Source organism: Pan paniscus, chromosome 6 (genome assembly GCF_029289425.2).
Source record: "Pan paniscus chromosome 6, NHGRI_mPanPan1-v2.0_pri, whole genome shotgun sequence".
Lineage (NCBI taxonomy): Eukaryota > Metazoa > Chordata > Mammalia > Primates > Hominidae > Pan > Pan paniscus.
In genome coordinates this window covers 107073565-107092549 of record NC_073255.2, presented here as the reverse complement: position 1 = coordinate 107092549, position 18985 = coordinate 107073565, and the positions used below count along the sequence as shown (strand labels likewise).

The following is an 18985-nucleotide window of genomic DNA, read 5'->3' as shown; positions in this document are numbered from 1 at the left end:
CTGGACTTCAAATTATACTACAAGGCTACAGTAACCAAAACAGTATGGTACTGGTATAAAAATAGGCACATAGACCCATGGAACAGAATGGAGAACTCAGAAATAAGACCACAAATCTACAACCATCTGATCTTCAATGAACCTGACAAAAACAAGTAATCGGGAAAGGACTGGGAGAACTGGCCAGCCATATGCAGAAAATTGAAACTGGACCCCTTCCTTTCACCTTATACAAAAATTAACTCAATATGGATTAAGGACTTATATATAAAACCCAAAACAACAAAAATCCTAGAAGAAAATCTAGGCAATAGCATTCAAGACACAGGCACAGGCAAAGATTTCATGATGAAATTGCCAAAAACAATTGCAACAAAAGCAAAAATTGACAAATGGGATCTAATCAGAGAGCTTCTTCACAGCAAACAAACAAACAACAACAACAACAAAAAACCCACTATCATCAGAGCAAACAGGCAGCCTAAAGAGTGGGAGAAAATTTTTGCAATCTATCCATCTGACAAAAGTCTAATATCCAGAATCTACAAATAACTTAAACGAATTAACAGGAAAAAAACAAACAACCCTATTAAAAAGTGGGCAAAGGGCATGAACAGACACTTCTCAAAAGAAGACATTCATGTGGCCAATAAACATATGAATGAAAGCTCAACATCACTGATCATTAGAGAAATGCAAGTCAAAACCACAATGAAATACCATCTCTCACCAGTCAGAATGGAGATGCTTAAAAAGTCAAGAAACAACAGTTGCTGGCAAGGTTGCAGAGAAATAGGAATACTTTTACACTGTTGGTGGGAATGTAAATTAGCAACCATTGTGGAAAACAGTGTAGTAATTCATCAAAGATCTAGAACTAGAAATACCATTTGATCCAGCAATCCCATTACTGCATATATACCCAAAGGAATATAAGTCATTCTATTACAGAAATACATGCATACTATGTTCATTGCAGCACTATTCACAATCGCAAAGATGTGGAATCAACTCAAATGCCCATCAGTGATAGACTGGATAAAGAAAATGTGGTACATAGACACCATGGAATACTATGCAGCCATGAAAATGAATGAGATCATGTCCTTTGCAGGGACATGGATGGAGTGGAAGCCATTATCCTCAGCAAACTAATGCAGGAACAGAAAACCAAATGTCACATGTTCTTACTTATAAGTGGGAGCTGAATGATGAGAACACATGGACACAGGGAGGAGAGCAACACATACTGGGGCTTCTCCAGGGGTTGGGTGGGGGATGGGAGTGCATTAGGATAAACAGCTGATGTATGCTGGGCTTAATACCTAGGTGATGGGTTAATAGGTGCAGCAAACCACCATGGCACACGTTTACCTATGTAACAAACCTGCACATCCTGCGCATGTACCCAGGAACGTAAAATAAAAATAAAAATAAAGCTAGCAAATTTAATATTCTTTGCATAATTAGGGTTTTCAGGAGTTTTTAATCTCTGTTTTTTTTACTTTTACCTATTTAAGAATTCCAAACATAGTCAAGAGAGCATAATATGTACTTAATTAACATTAATATTACTAATGTTGATTTCTCCAAAGTTATGATTGATTTCTTTCTTTCTTTCTTTTTTTTTTTTTGATATGAAGTCTCACTCTCACCCAGGCTGGGGTGCAGTGGCATGATCTCAGCTCACTGCAACCTCTGCTTCCCGGTTCAAGCGATTCTCCTGCCTCAGCCTCCTGAGTAGCTGGGACTACAGGTGCATGCCACCACGCTCAGCTAATTTTTGTATTTTTAGTAGAGATGGGGTTTCACCATGTTGACCAGGCTGTTCTAGAACTCCTGACCTCAGGTGATCCACCTGCCTCAGCCTCCCAAAGTGTTGAGATTACAGGTGTGAGCCACCGTTCTGGGCTGATTGACTTCTTTTGTAAAAAGGATAGTCTTTGCATTCCACAACATCTAACATGGTACTTATTACTTAGAAAAACTCAGTAACTATTTATTGAAAAGTGAAATTAATAATAATAATAAAAAGGCAGAGAATGCTTTTCTCTTAACACATAGACAGTATGGCCTACCCTGGCAACACAATTCATATCACGGAGAATTAGACTGTTGGAATAATGTTAGAGTAGGTAGGTAAGTATAATTCCAAACACATGGTAGTTTTAGACTTTTAGAACAATCTTTTTTATGTAGATTCTGAGATCTATGTTGCATATTGAAGAGTTTTCCTAAAGTAATGGAGAGTGGCAATTGCACACAAATCCATAATCAGAACTGCAGATTCTTGTTTTCCAATGCTGTTCCCATTTTACCATAATCAATTGTTTTTCTTATAGTTCAGTGTGAACCAACTATCCATTAGCCAGACTTGGAATGAGACATGAACAAAATTTGACTTTTCCATCAATGCCCAGGTAAGGTGTGATGTCAGCCACTAACTAGTTTTGAAAGGGATTTTTTTCTCCTCTTATTAATGATTCATCAAAGATGCCCACATTAAAAGATAAATAAAAGCACATTAAACATGTGAAATTGTCTCTCGGTGGTGTTCCCTAGGGACAACTCAGCATTGTTTCTAATTTGGAAAGAATGACAAATTTCTGACTTACAGGCAGGATGCCAGACTGTTGACTACATTTCTGTACATGAAGAAACAATTAAATATTTAAAGTTTGCTTAAATAATTGCCTATTTTGGAGATGTTTCTTAATTGACTGCAATTGAACAGGGATTATTATTATTATTATTTTATTTTTTTGAGAAAGAGTCTCACTCTGTCGCCCAGGCTGGAGTGCAGTGGCGCGATCTCAGCTCACTGCAAGCTCCGCCTCCCAGGTTCAAGTGATTCTCCTGCCTCAGCCTCCCGAATAGCTGGTACTACACGGGCCTGCCAGCTCGCCCGGCTAATTTTTTGTATTTTCAGTAGAGACGGGGTTTCACCGTGTTAGCCAGGATGGTCTCGATCTCCTGACCTTGTGATCCACCCACCTCGGCCTCTCAAAGTGCTGGGATTACAGGCGTGAGCCACCGTGCCCTGTCTAAACAAGGATTATTTTTTAGGAACACATGCATTTCCGTTAGGACCACAGTTATCAACGTTGGCCACCACCAATTTCATCTTCCTCAGCATGAATTACTATACAGTTCCTCCACCAGAAAAACACGTTAGAAAGGAAATAAGGAAGTGCAGGTGAATCCAAAGATAATCACAATAGCAGCTACTGCTTTATTGCTTAATCGCTTAATCATGCTTATCTGTCTAATGGAAGGAAAAAGAGGGAAGATATAATTTCCAGATTTCTTAATGATCAGATACAGATGCTACATTGCACAAGTTTATAAAGGCTGTAGATTGTTTTGCAGAGTTGCTTAACAACCAATAAAACAGGGCTAGGCGCGGTGGCTCACGCCTGTAATCCCAGCACTCTGGGAGGCCAAGGCGGGTGGATCACGAGGTCAGGAGATTGAGATCATCCTGGCTAACATGGTGAAACACCGTCTCTATTAAAAATACAAAAAAATTAGCCAGGCGTGGTGGCTGGCGCCTGTAGTCCCAGCTACTCGGGAGGCTGAGGCAGGAGAACGGCATGAACCTGGGAGGCAGAGCTTGCAGTGAGCCGAGATTGTGCCACTGCACTCCAGCCTGGACGACAGAGAGAGACTCTGTCTCAAAAAAAAAAAACCAATAAAATAGTAAATATAACACACATAAACCAATGAACTTTTGCTGACACAACGCAGTATTAGCCCACCAAAATGGAAAGACTATCAGTTTCTCTAATACAGAACATTTCAGCGCTCACCAGTAAAATCAGACAATATCCTTGAGTGAGGAAGGAAAAAGAGTGACTAAAAAATATGCATATTAAGCCTGGGTCGGGAAAACGCTTGAAGCAATTAAATTACAGTGAATTCTTGACCTAGAGTTTATGTTTACCAAATGTCTATTAAAGAATACATGAATTAATAAATGTAGTGACTGAAAGAACGAATACATTTGACTGATTGATTGATTGATTTTTATCCAGTTATTTAATGTGCTAAAGGGGAGAGAATTGGAATTCCTGAAATACATATGGTGATATAAAAACTCACATAACTGTAAAACACAAAGACTGAGTCTTAATGTAAACTGTAGATTTTGCTAATAATAATGTATAAATATGGGTTCATCAACTACAATATACTAACTGATATTGTTTGGCTGTATGTCCCCACCCAAATCTCACCTTGAATTGTAATAATCCCCATGTATCATGGGAGGGACTCAGTGGGAAGTAATCAAATCATTGGGGGTGGGTTTTTCCTGTGCTGTTCTCATGATAGTGAATAAGTCTCATGAGATCTGATGGTTTTATAAAAGGGAGTTCCCCTGAACATGGCCTCTTGCCTGCAGGCATGTAAGATGTGACCTTGCTCCTCATTAACCTCCTGTCATGTTTGTGAGGCCTCCCCAGCCATGTGGAACTGTGAGTCAATTAAACCGCTTTCCTTTGTAAATTACCCAGTCTTAGGTATGTCTTTATTAGCAGCATGATAGCAAACTAATACAGTAAATTGGTACTAGTAGAGTGGGGTGCTGCTGTAAAGATACCCAAAAATGTGGAGGCCACTTTGGAACTGGGTAACAGGCAGAAGTTCAAATAATTTGGAGGGCTCAGAAGAAAACAGGAAAATGTGGGAAAGTTTGGAACTTTCTAGAGACTTGATGAATGGCTTTGACCAAAATGCTGATAGCAACATGGACAATAAAGCCCAGGCTGAGGGTCTCAGATGGAGATGAGGAACTCGTTGGGAACTGGAGCAATGGTGACTCTTGTTATGTTTTAGCAAAGAGACTGGCAGCACTTTGCTCCTGCCATAGGGATTTGTGAAACTTTGAACTTGAGAGAGATGATTTAAGGCATCTGGCAGAAGAAATTTCTAAGCAGCAACCCATTCAAAAGCTGACTTGGGTGCTGTTAAAAGTATTCATTTTTGTGGGTTTGTTTGTTTTTTGTTTTGTTTTTTGAGATGGAGTTTTGTTCTTGTGACCCAGGCTGGAGTGCAATGGCGTGATCTCAGCTCACTGCAACTTCCACCTCCTGGGTTCAAGCAATTCTCCTGCCTCAGCCTCCTGAGTAGCTAGGATCACAGGCACCAGCCACCATGCCTGACTAATTTTTGTATTTTTAGTAGAGACAGGGTTTCACCACATTGGCCAGGCTGGTCTCAAACTGCTGACCTCAGGTGATCCACTCTCCTCGGCCTCCCAAAGCGTTGGGATTACAGGCATGAGCCACCGTGCCTGGCCAGCATTCAGTTTTATGTATTCACAAATACATAGTTTGGAAATGGAGCTTATGTTTACAAGGGAAGCAAAGCATAAAAGTTCAGAAAATTTGCAGCCTGATAATTCAATAGAAAAGAAAACCCCATTTTCTGGGAAGAAATTCAAGCTGGCTGCAGAAATTTGCATAAGTAATGAGATGCAAAATGTTAATCGCCAAGCCGATGGGAAAAACCTCTCCAGGGCATGTCAGATACCTTCATGGCAGCCCCTCTCATCATAGGCCCAAAGACCTAGGAGGGAAAAATGGTTTTATGGGCCAGGCCCAAGCCCCTCTTCCAGTGTGCAGTCTTGGGACTTGGTGTCTTGTGTCCCAGCTGCTCCAGCCATGGCTAAAAGTGGACAAAGTACAGTTCAGGTCATGGCTTTAGAGGGTGTAAGCCCCAAGCCTTGGCAGCTGCCACGTGGTATTAAGCCTGCAGATGCACAGAAGTCAAGAATTGAGATCTGGGAAGCTCCGCCTAGATTTCAGAGGATGTATGGAAATGCTTGTATGTCCAGGTAGAAGTTTGCTGCAGGGGTGGGGCCTTGTGGGAACCTCTGCTAGGGCAATGAAGAAGGGAAATGTGGGATTTTAGCCCCCCACACAGAATCCCCACTAGGAAACTGCCTAGTGGAGCTGTGAGAAGAGGGCCACCATCCTCCAGACCCCAGAATAGTAGATCCACCAACAGCTTGCACTGTGTGCCTGGAAAAGCTGCAGACACTCAATGTCTGCCCATGAAAACAGCCAGAAGGGGGAATGTACCCTGCAAAGTCACAGGGGAGGAGCTGCCCAAGATCATGGGAACCCACCTTTGGCATCACTGTGACTTGGATGTGAGACATGAGGTCAAAGGAGATCATTTTGGAGCTTTAAGATTTGACTGCCCCACTGGATTTTGGACTTGCATGGGGCCTAAACCCCCTTTGTTTTCTCCAATTTCTCCCATTTGGAATGAATGTATTTAACCATTGCCTGTACCCCCTTTGTATCTAGGAAGTAACTAAGTTGCTTTTGATTTTACAGGATCATAGGTGAAAGGGATTTGCCTTTTCTCAGATGAGACTTTGGATTTGAACTTTTGGGTTAATGCTGGAATGAGTTAAGACTTTGAAGGGCAGTGGAAGGCATACTTGGTTTTGAAATGTGAGGACATAAGATTTGGGAGGAACCAGGGGCAGAATGATATAGTTTGGCTCTGTGTCCCCACCCAAATCTCACCTTGAATTATAATAATCCCCGTGTGTCATTGGAGGGACCTGGTGGGAGGTGATTGAATCATGGAGGGTGGGTTTTTCCTGTGCTGTTCTCGTGATAGTGAATATAAATTATGAGATCAGATGGTTTTAATAAATGGGAGTTCTCCTGCACATGCGCTCTTGCCTGCTGCCATGTAAGACATGACCTTGCTCCTCATTCGCCTTTCGTCATGATTGTGAGGTCTCCCCAGCCATGTGGACCTGTGAGTCAATTAAGCCTCTTTCCTTTATAAATTATCCAGTCTTGGGTATGTCTTTGTTAGCAGCATAAGAATAGTCTAATACACTAACTCACCTCACAATGCAAAATAAGAGAAACTATTTAGGATTGGGCAGAGTGTATAGGAACTATGTGTACTTGCTTTTTCTAATTAGCAGACTATATTTTTAGAACAGTGTTCTAAAAATAAAAGTATTCAACAAAGTCACATTTTAATAGTCCTACCTTCATTGAACTCAGAAAACAATGTATGGTATAGGAATAATCGAATCCATGCCACATGATGCCTACAGCTGCACTGCAGGCATGCAGAATAACAAACATGAGACTTACTTTGCATGAAGAGATTTTGAGACTCTCAGTTCCCCTCCATCATATCCCATGAGACCAACCCTTTGCAACCCTCCAGAAAAGCGGGACCTACTGAGTGATCATGTTTACAATCATTAGGTCCACTGGAAATTCAAGGGTAAAATCTTTATGACTGGAAGAAAGATTTTGGAATGTTTCTACTGTGTGGGTGTGTGAAACATGATAAGAAAATGAGTTTTCTTCCTCCAGACTCACAATGCTGTTCCATTTATAAAGGTAGTAATTACCACCTCATCAATTCAGCCCACAGGTAGGTATAACTGTAATGAATATAGACATATTGCATTCATCTAAATTGAATACATTTAAATGAATATATCTATTGTGCATTAGACAGGAAGTACTTTCGTTTAGCCATTACTCCTGATGTAGCTACTTATTGTAAAAATGCAATTAATAGCATCTGACATTTCATTTTCTAATATAAGAAAAGTCAATGAAAAACGTTGGACAACTAAGTTTTCTGGAAAGTTGCTAGTGATACCTCCTCAGTTACAAACCATTTTTCTTTTAATTTAAAATTTGTGAGAGTCATCTATGAGAGAAATGACCATTAAACAATGCTGATCTAGCCACTGCTTCACCTTTCCATGGGAATTGATTGCAAATACGTTCCCTTCAAATAGATTCAGTGAATTTCAAGAAAGTTTTCCTCCTCTGAACTTCTTAAATTGTTCTGGTATTAATCTCTGCTGTATTTATGTTCTACATGTGCTAAACACAGGCCTGCAAACTCCTAAGATGACATATTAAAATAGTATAAAGCCAATGGCTTTGCTTTTAAGAAAAAGCAAGTCAGATGAATTACAAAACACCAAGGACATCTCTCTATTCCCCTGAACATCTGCTATCATGTCTAATAATAAGTCTGCTGCTTGGTTTACTTGCTCTGTACCAGAGATGTTTAAAAAGTGATTGTGTTCACAAAGGCACACCATTATTTCAAAGTGGCTGCTCCAGGCTTCTATCTGTTGAAATTCTAGTGGGTAATTTAATTTCAAACTTAGAGAATACTAGAAATTGTGAAAAAATTATGCTTTACAGAAGCTCTATGTCTTAAATCTAAAATACTACCTTTAAGCTAAGAAAATGTGCCAAAGTGAGAAAAAAAATTAAAAAATGCTAGTTTACTTTGAGAGAAAGATATTTACAAGGGCCAAAAGAGCCACTATAAACTACTTATGTTTGTCTATTAAATAGTCTTCGCATACAACGGCAAAACTTGGATAAGTGACGTCAGAAAACCTCAAAAAGAGGTTCTGTACATCAGTTTATGCACATATACCTGCATTTATGAGAACTAACTAAAAATGCTTGTGAGCTGGAGTCAGAAAGCCTAACTAGCTGGAAACTGGGGCCAATGTTTATATGTATTGTAATGGCAGCTCTGATGGTGTAGCCCACCCATACTGTGGCAAACAGCCTACATTTGTCCAAGATTGTCACAGCTGCTTCAGCTCTTGGAGAATCCATACTTACTGTTACCACGGGTGTCAACTCAACAAGCCATACTGAGTTGGGCTCCAATCTATTCTGTATGTGCATTTGTGTGAGTATGTACATGTGTGTGTATGTGTGTGTGTGTGCTGTGTAGAGAACTAGTCTAAAAAGAGACGTATTGTAGCTACAATAGAAGAGAAGTTGTGGGCCCATTGTAAAAAAGTAAAATAGAAAGTTAGAATAATCACACAGGTAGGTAATTGGAAGCAATCTCCACAATTTTTTAAGAAAATTAATCCAGGAAAAGTTCTTTGGCTTGTCAAACGTTTATGCAAGATGATAAATAGCAGATCTGGAATGAGAATTCAAGTCCTGACTCCTGTCTTTGAGACCAATGGCAGAGCAATTAATTCAGGAGGGTCTATTTCCTCATCTGGAAAATGAAGTTGGTCTAAGGAATAGAATTTTTGTGTCTCTAAAACTCAAGACATATACATGGATCTCTGGAATCTTTAAAATGTAGATGTAGAATTTTTTTCTTTTTTCAAACCATGTAATCAAAATCAAAGTCTATTTAACAACATATTTAGAAATAACATTCATATTCTTGGGATGCCATAGATAAAAGTTTTCTGTTTCAAGCCATCTCCTAGAGAAGACAGAATCATCCCCAATAGAGACCTCCTCTTTCCTTTATCCCCCTAAGCTTTAAAAAATGCATTTAGAGTTTTGCTAGTCCATAGATCACTAGTTGTAGCTATAATAAATTCAGCACTGAACTTAGCCAGTTCTAAAAACTAGTTTTAGAAAGGAGGAAGCTACCCCTTTCTCTGATATAGCAGGGATGTCTAACATGAAAGGAAAACATCAAATCAAAAGATAAAAGAATTCACACCTAAAATTATCTTTAAAATTGTCTTCACATTTCTATGGTGCTCTTGAAAGAGCTTGGTTTAGGGTAGGGATTTAGTTATGTTATGAATGCTTGGATGAGTTACTGTGCCATTTTACTGTGCATGATAATAATACACAATCCCTGTTTTCAAGAAACTCACAGACCACCTGCAAGGATAGGATTAATTCATAAGATACAAAGGACAACATAAAGGGTACAAAATCGTATGTTAGGGATTTAAAGTACTGTGTGTATTTAAAGAAAGGAAATAGTCATGCTGCTCTGGAACACAGGTACATACCTAAGCAGAATAAGCCTCATTAAGTTACAATTTTATAATGGGTCTAAATTAATAGGCTTGAATTTGACTCTTAGATATATAAGAAATGAATGACAATTGATGAGCTTTTTAATTCTGGGGCTTAAGAAGGTGACCAAAGTATTCCTGAGAAATAATAAACCTACATTTGGTAATGAGAATGATACAGATTTTACTCCATGTATTAATAAAGAGGAAGTCATACAAACCTTAGAGAGTATATTATTACTATCTCCCATTTTCTCTTCTATTACAGCTAGTCACTATTTCTGACCAGTAGCTTAGGTAGTAGTTATGATCCTTTTCATATTATTCCACTACGTGCTCCTTTTGATTATTTTCCCAGCACTTCTTTCTTGGACTTTCTGCTTCTTGGAAGTCTCGACTTTTGGTGGACCAATCAACCAAGTAGTGTACAATATATCTAATAGGTAATATTTCATCCCTCACTCTCCTTCCAATGGTGACACTTTTGGAGTCTCCAGTGTCTGTTATTCCATTTTGTATGTCCTGAGTTCACTTCGAATTGATCAAAGCACAAGTAAGTGATTTTAAAAATTGATTTCTATAGAATGTTTTGCTTCTGTCCATTATGCTATAAAAAATCCTAATTCTGGAATTTGTCAGCTTACATGCTCTGTTAATACTCTGGGTTGGAATCTGTGTCCTCATTAGTGGTTATATTTATCAGCAAATCTCTATTCTGTGAAACTGCAGTGATGGCATGGAACATTTACACTCTTTTTGCAGAAAATGTCTCTTCTGTAATATAAAATGAAAAAAATAACTTTCATTGATAAGAAACAACTATATCTTAAAAAATCTAAATAAATACGATGAAGCTTTCCCTAAGAGTGTCAGCAAAAGCTCAGATAAGAGTCTGCCTCTTCATTAGTTGCATGCCTGAATATCACTATGGTTTCACACTGGAATGCCCATGTAGGGAGGAATGCCAAGTGAAAGAAAAAAGGGGAAGTAAAACATACATGAGAAGTATGATGAAAACATGGAGATAGAAAGAGAAAACAGATGCCTCAGGTGGGCAAAAGAATCCAGATTTCCCTTGTGACCAAAGGGTAAAAAAGAAAATGAATGGAGGAAAGAATCACGGTTGTGGTGCTGTAAAGTACAATTTAAAAATAATATGTTGGGGGGGACAGAAGAAAGAAACCATAAATGATTTCCTCAGTCCTAGATAATTGTTTAGCCAAAGGCTATTTGTGTGGGAGTGGGGGACATATTTCTTCTAAGATTGTTCATGATTTGAAATTTATTGGTAGAAACTTGAAAGTATAGGAAGGTCAACAATATTTACATCTATGGGAATCAATATTTTCTTGTATCAGTCTTGACCTTGACATTCTCTGGGTATGATCAAAATCATCAGTGCTCCTTGGTAAGAAGTTTGTTGTCATGACACATTTTTCAGGAGTCTAAGTATTTGTAGTAAATTTAAGAGGAGATTTATGATCTCAGTTGGAGAGTCTACAAACCAGGACAGGAATCCTAAGGTTGGAAATAAATTCACCAACTATGTACTAAACTCTTACTGTGTTAGGGGCTATAGGAATTGTATATGACTTGGAAGGTATTGTCCCTGTACTAAAAGAATGTATAGTTAACTAATAGAGATAAAACTTGAGAAACGAAGGAAGCATGTTACATCTAATTAAGAGTAAAGAGCATTTGGGTTGTACAGAGATTGGGACAAAAGTCTTTTAATCCAAGCTCAACCATATGCAAACTCAATGATCTTCAGTGCATCACTTAACCTCTATAAAATGAAGATAACAATATCACTCTCACAGAATGGTTCTAATGATTAAATAAGTTCAAACATGAAAAGCACAAGGCACAGTTCTGAGCACCACACAAAGGTGAACAAATACATTTTTAAATATATATATGTATATTATAGATGTATTTATATCTATATATGTGTATATATAACATATACACACATATTTTATAATATACACATATACCTATATATTATACATATATAATATACTACATATATAATGTATACATACATTATATATATACACACACATATATGGATGTTTATATGTATATGTATGTGTGTATAAGTATCTAAAATATCATAAATTCTGAGGAAGTGACAAAAATAGAAAGATGCCAGTAAGAATAATATCTAGGAAGATCTGAGTTTTGAAACTAGTTATTAAAAATGAAAAGGCAGTACATCCTTGTGGTTAGGAGTATTGTTCTGGAGTCAGCCTGAGTTTAAATCAGAGTTTCGGTTTCTCATGGGTGTGGGACACTCAGCAATTTGATCTGTTTTGTCATCTGTTAAATAAATGTGTAAGTGTAACTAACACATCAGGCCAATATATTGATTATAGAAACAATTCAAGTAAATACTTAGTATAGTAAAAGCCTTATATTTCTATTATGCTGTTAATTTGTTTATATTTTCTAAGTTTTGTTTTGGGTTATTTTGTCTTTTTCAGATTTTAACAGCAATATAAAAACATGACATTAGATTTGAATGTGCTGTACTGTGATAATTTAAAAAAAAATGGCAGGTTAGAGTAGAAGAGTCTGGTTTGGGAATGGAGTCTTGCAGGAGTTTTGAGGATTGCCCTGAAGAATGCTGACTCCAGTGGGAAAGGGAAAGCCTGGCCTCCCATAACTGGCACCCAAACAATGTAAGTAAAGAATGGGTCCACAAAGCCTAATAAAAAGGATTTCTTCCCACAGGGAAGAGATGTAGTTATCTGTACCCAACTGAGTGATACACTATATGGATAACAAGTTTTTCTTCCAATGGGGCCAGTCTTTGTGCTGCAAACTAAGAGAGGGAAGAAAAAATCCTGTGCAAGCAGAAGCCTCAGCCAGACACTTAATCATGGCCTTCTGGGGACACCAGTGCCCTTTATTGCTGACTTTTTTACTTCTAAACTCCTTATGGCTCCATATTCCCGATAAGTTACTTGTTAGAAATAATGTTCTTTGCATTAAACATACATTTTCCTTACTGAAAAGAGGCTCTGCTTTCTGCTACAGATGGTGAGCTAGCATCCTGACATGACCTTTTGCTACTATGTCTTTTGGATTTCTGCCTTTGGCTGGAGTACACATGGACTAGGTTTTTTTTTTTTTGTACTTGTTTTTGTTATTGATAGAAAGCTTTATATATTTTCTGTTGTATTCTTACTACTTTATAAAAAAGCAGTTATTTAAAATTTTATCAATTTATAACAGATAAATCTACTCAAAGATGAACAATAAATAATGTTTAATCACTCTGTAATTACATGCATTAACTTTTATTGCATTTACAGTGAAAATATTCCTTGAGTAGTGACAGGTAACCTCAAGGTTGCATTATTTTTTATTTAGTATAAAACACACTAGCTTATAGTGTTTTTCACTAATTGCAATGTGATCTAATTGATTCTATAATGCTTTCATTAGAAGAAAACATGTAGTCTTACAAATGCTATTAATATTATTGTAAACATAAATACTCAGAGTGAGCATGAACATGCAAGGTGATTGGAAATTACTTTGGGCTTTATGCATTTACTATAAATAGTAAAATGAAAGGTATCAATTTATAACATTTCTAACTAAAAGAATGTCTAGATTTACACCAATTATTTTGTCTGTTTAACAATTAAAAGCTTTAAAAATTACATATGACTCCATATGTGTGAGTAGCATTTCCATAAACTATCCCCATTTTAACCTATATGCCTTAAATCATATCATTAGTTGATCAAGCTAGTATTGCAATAAAAATATGTATTTGCAAAGATTTAATAATCTATTTGCAGAGGTTTAATAATCCATTTGTTTGCTAATCCTATTGTTCATTTAGTGAATATTTTCATGAAAACTTGGACATTCTAAGGTCAGTGTTCTACTCATCAATATTTAATGGCCAGATCTGTATGTGGAAACATACTAATAAGGTGTCATTATTTAAATAACTTTTAGTAATGTCTAAGCATCCAATTTGCTACTCAATTGAAGAATAATTTATTCACATAGAAATGAGATATTTCTTCAGTATTCAAAACTAAAGTGTACAAAAATGTCAACTATCTTTAAAGATATCTTTAACTCTATATAATGAAACTAAATCTAAATCCACTAACCTGTGCATATACTATTATAACAAGAAAAGGAAAAATCAAGAATCTAAGCATGCTGTTAAGAGAAAAATATAAATTCTAATGAGTAACCGAGTGACATAGATTGAATCAAGATCTAAGATTCCTGGTTTTCTCATAATTAAAATTTCAAAAGCGCTTCTCTTTTCATTTTCATGTAGCAGTTACAAAAAAGTAGATAATATGAAAATTCTTATAGTATATACAAAATATTATAATCAAACAGCCAATGGAAGAAAAGAGGAAGAAAAATGAAAGGATTTTTATGCAGACTACATTACTTAGTGGAAGACAATTTGCAAAAGGAAGCCATCAACAAAGGCAGAGCTGGTAGTGTCACTTTTATTTTCACATATTTTGCATCTGCTTTTTACTTTCTTCCTGTCAGATTTTTGTGGCAATGCATATTGTCCCTGGAAAAACTTTTAAAACTGCTGCAGTCAGGCACTGAGGCCTTTTTGTTCTGTTCTGTTTTGTTTTGTTTTAGGTGTTAGTAGGTGAAAGATATAAAGATAATTTTTTTTTCTTCAGCTTTTATTTTAAGTTCAGGGCTACCTCGGCAGGATGTGCAGGATTGTTACATAGGTAAATGTGTGACACAGTGGTTTGCTGCACAAATCATCCCATCACCTAGGTATTAAGATTGCTGGGTCAAATAGTATTTCTGCCACTAGCTCTTTGAGGAATCACCACAGTCTCCCATAATGGTTGAACTAATTTACACTCCCACCAACAGTGTAAAAGCATTCCTATTTCTCTGCAAACTTGCCAGCATCTGTTGTTTTTTGACTTTTTACTAATAGCCATTCTGATTGGTGTGAGATGCTCTCTCATTGTAGATTTGATCTGCATTTTTATAATGATCAGTGATGTTGAGCTTTTTTTCATATGTTTGTTCATATGTCTTATTTTGAGAAGTGTCTGTTCATGTCCTTTGCCCATTTTTTAATAGGGTTTTTTTTCCTGTTATTTTGTTTAAGTTCCTTGTAGATGCTGGATATTACCCTTTTTTGGATGGATAGATTGCAAAAATGTTCTCCCATTCTGTAGGTTGTCTGTTCACTCTGATGATAGTTTCTTTTGCTATTCAGAAGCTCTTTAGTTTAATTAGATCCCATTTGTCAATTTTTGCTTTTGTTGCAATTGCTTTTGGCATCTCTCTCATGAAATCTTTGCCTCTGCCTATGTCAGATGGTATTGCCTAGATTTTCTCCTGGGTTTTTATAGTTTTGGGTTTTACATTTAAGTCTTTAATCTATCTCGAGTTAATTTTTGTATAAGGTGTAAGGAGGGGGTCCAGGTACAATTTTCTGCATATGGCTAGCCAGCTTTCCCAGCACCATTTATTAAATAGGAGTCCTTTCCCTATTGCTTGTCTGTCAGGTTTGTCAAAGATCTGATGGTTGTAGGTGTGTGGTCTTATTTCCGAATTCTCTATTCTGTTCCATTGGTCTACGTGTTGTCAAAGATCAGATGGTTGTAAGTGTGTGGCCTTATTTCCGAAGTTTCTCTTCTATTTCATTGGCCTATGGGTCTGTTTTAGTACTCGTATCATGCTCTTTTGGTTACTGTAGTCTTGAAGTATAGTTTGAAGTCAGGTAGTGTGGTGCCTCCAGCTTTGTTCTTTACACTTAGGATTGTATTGGCTATTCAGGCTCTTTTTTTGGTTCCATATGAATTCTAAGATAGTTTTTTCTAATTCTGTGAAGAATGTCGATGGTAGTTTAATGGGAATAGCTTCAAATCTATAAATTACTTTGGGCAGTATGGCCATTTTCATGATGTTGATTCTTCTTATTCATGAGCATGGAATATTTTCCCATTTGCCTGTGTCCTCTCTGATTTCTTTGAGCAGTGGTTTATAGTTCTCTTTCAAGAGGTCCTTCACTTCTCTTGTAAACTACATTTCTAGGTATTTTCTTTTTTTTTTAAGCAATTGTGAATGGGAGTTCTTTCATGATTTGGCTCTCTGCTTGCCTACTGTAGGTGTATAGAAGTGCTAGAAATTTTTGCACATTGATTTTGCATCCTAAGATTTGCTGAAGTTTCTTATCAGCTTAAGAAGCTTTTGGTTTGTAGTTCTCCTTGAAGAGGTCCTTCACGTCCCTTGTAAGTTGGATTCCTAGATATTTTATTCTCTTTGAAGCAATTGTGAATGGGAGTTCACTCATGATTTGGCTCTCTGTTTGTCTGCTATTGGTGTATAAGAATGCTTGTGATTTTTGTACATTGATTTTGTATCCTGAGATTTTGCTAAAGTTGCTTATCAGCTTAAGGAGATTTTGGGCTGAGACAATGGGGTTTTCTAGATATACAATCATGTCGTCTGCAAACAGGGACAATTTGACTTCCTCTTTTCCTAATTGAATACCCTTTATTTCCTTCTCCTGCCTAATTGCCCTGGCCAGAACTTCCAACACTATGTTGAATAGGAGTGGTGAGAGAGGGCATCCCTGTCTTGTGCCCGTTTTCAAAGGGAATGCTTCCAGTTTTTGCCTATTCAGTATGATATTGGCTGTGGGTTTGTCATAGATAGCTCTTATTATTTTGAGATACATCCCATCAATAACTAATTTATTGAGAGTTTTTAGCATGAAGGTTGTTGAATTTTGTCAAAGGCCTTTTCTGCAGCTATTGAGATAATCATGTGGTTTTTGTCTTTGGTTCTGTTTATATGCTGGATTACATTTATTGATTTGCATATATTGAACCAGCCTTGCATCCCAGGGATGAAGCCCACTTGATCATGGTGGAAATAAAAGAGGATACAAACAAATGGAAGAACATTCCATGCTCATGGGTAGGAAGAATCAATATCATGAAAATGGCCAAACTGCCCAAGGTAATTTATAGATTCAATGCCATCCCCATCAAGCTACCAATGACTTTCTTCACAGAATTGGAAAAAACTACTTTAAAGTTCATATGGAACCAAAAAAGAGCCTGCATCGCCAAATCAATCCTAAGCCAAAAGAACAAAGCTGGAGGCATCACGCTACCTGACTTCAAACTATACTACAAGGCTACAGTAACCAAAACAGCATGGTACTGGTACCAAAACAGAGATATATATCAATGGAACAGAACGGAGCCCTGAGAAATAACACCGCATATCTACAAGTATCTGATCTTTGACAAACCTGACAAAAACAAGCAACGGGGAAAGGATTCCCTATTTAATAAATGGTGCTGGGAAAACTAGCTAGCCATATATAGAAAGCTGAAACTGGACCCCTTCCTTACACCTTATACAAAAATTAATTCAAGATGGATTAAAGGCTTATACGTTAGATCCAAAACCATAAAAATCCTAGAAGAAAACCTAGGCATTACCATTCAGGACATAGGCATGGGCAACGACTTCATGTCTAAAACACCAAAAGCAATGGCAACAAAAGCCAAAGTTGACAAATGGAATCTAATTAAACTAAAGAGCTTCTGCACAGCAAAAGAAACTACCATCAGAGTGAACAGGCAACCTACAAAATGGGAGAAAATTTTCACAACCTACTTATCTGACAAAGGGCTAATATCCAGAATCTACAATGAACTCAAACAAATTTACAAGAAAAAAACAAACAACCCCATCAAAAAGTGGGCGAAGGACATGAACAGACACTTCTCAAAAGAAGACATTTATGCAGCCAAAAAACACATGAACAAATGTTCACCATCACTGGCCATCAGAGAAATGCAAATCAAAACCACAATGAGATACCATCTCACACTAGTTAGAATGGCAATCATTAAAAAGTCAGGAAACAACAGGTGCTGGAGAGGATGTGGAGAAATAGGAACACTTTTACACTGTTGGTGGGACTGTAAACTAGTTCAACCATTGTGGAGGTCAGTGTGGCGATTCCTCAGGGATCTAGAACTAGAAATACCATTTGACCCAGCCATTCCATTAGTGGGCATACACCCAAAGGACTATAAATCATGCTGCTATAAAGACACATGCACATGTATGTTTATTGCGGCACTATTCACAATAGCAAAGACTTGGAACCAACCCAAATGTCCAACAGTGATAGACTGGATTAAGAAAATGTGGCACATATACACCATGGAATACTATGCAGCCATAAAAAATGATGAGTTCCTGTCCTTTGTAGGGACACGGATGAAATTGGAAATCATCATTCTCAGTAAACTATCGCAAGGACAAAAAACCAAACACCGCATGTTCTCACTCATAGGTGAGAATTGAACAATGAGAACAAATGGACACAGGAAGGGGAACATCACACTCTGGGGACTGTTGTGGGGTGGGGGGATGGGGGAGGGATAGCATTAGGAGATATACCTAATGCTAAATGACGAGTTAATGGGTGCAGCACACCAGCATGGCACATGTATACATATGTAACTAACCTGCCCATTGTGCACATGTACCCTAAAACTGAAAGTATAATAATACTAATAAAAAAATAAAGATAGAAAGTAGACTATAAAAAAAAAGAAGGTTTTGGGCTGAGATGATAGGGTTTTCTAGATATAGGATCATGTCATTTGCAAACAAAGATGGTTTGACTTCCTCTCTTCCTGTTTAGAAGCCCTTTATTTCTTTCTCTTGCCTGATTTCCCTGTCCAGGACTTCCAATACTATGCTGAATAGGAGTGGTGAAAGAGGGCATCCCTGTCTTGTGCCAGGTTTCAAGGTGAATGTTCCCAGCTTTTGCACATTCAGTATGATATTGGCTGTGGGTTTGCCATGTATGGCTCTTATTATTTTAAGGCATGTTCCTTCAATACCTAGTTTATTGAGTTTTTAACATGAAAGGATGTTGAATTTTTTTGAAGGCCATTTCTGCATCTATTGAGATAATCATGTGGTTAGTTTGTAGTTCTGTTTATGTGATTAATCATGTTTATTTTTTTATGAATGTTTAACTAACCTTGCATCCTGGGATAAATACTATTTGATCATGGTGGATAGGCTTTTTGATGTGCTGCTGGATTTGGTTTTCTAGTATTTTGTTGAGGATGTTTGCATTGATGTTCATCATGGACACTGGCT

The 18985-nt window shown here is 37.3% G+C and overlaps 1 protein-coding gene across 1 annotated transcript in view; it reads right to left on the bottom strand.

Moving 5' to 3' along the window:
• The window catches only part of ZNF804B (zinc finger protein 804B), a 590375-nt gene that overhangs the window by 128421 nt on the left and 442969 nt on the right, over positions 1-18985 (bottom strand). The gene's annotated exons all lie outside the window — the stretch shown is intronic.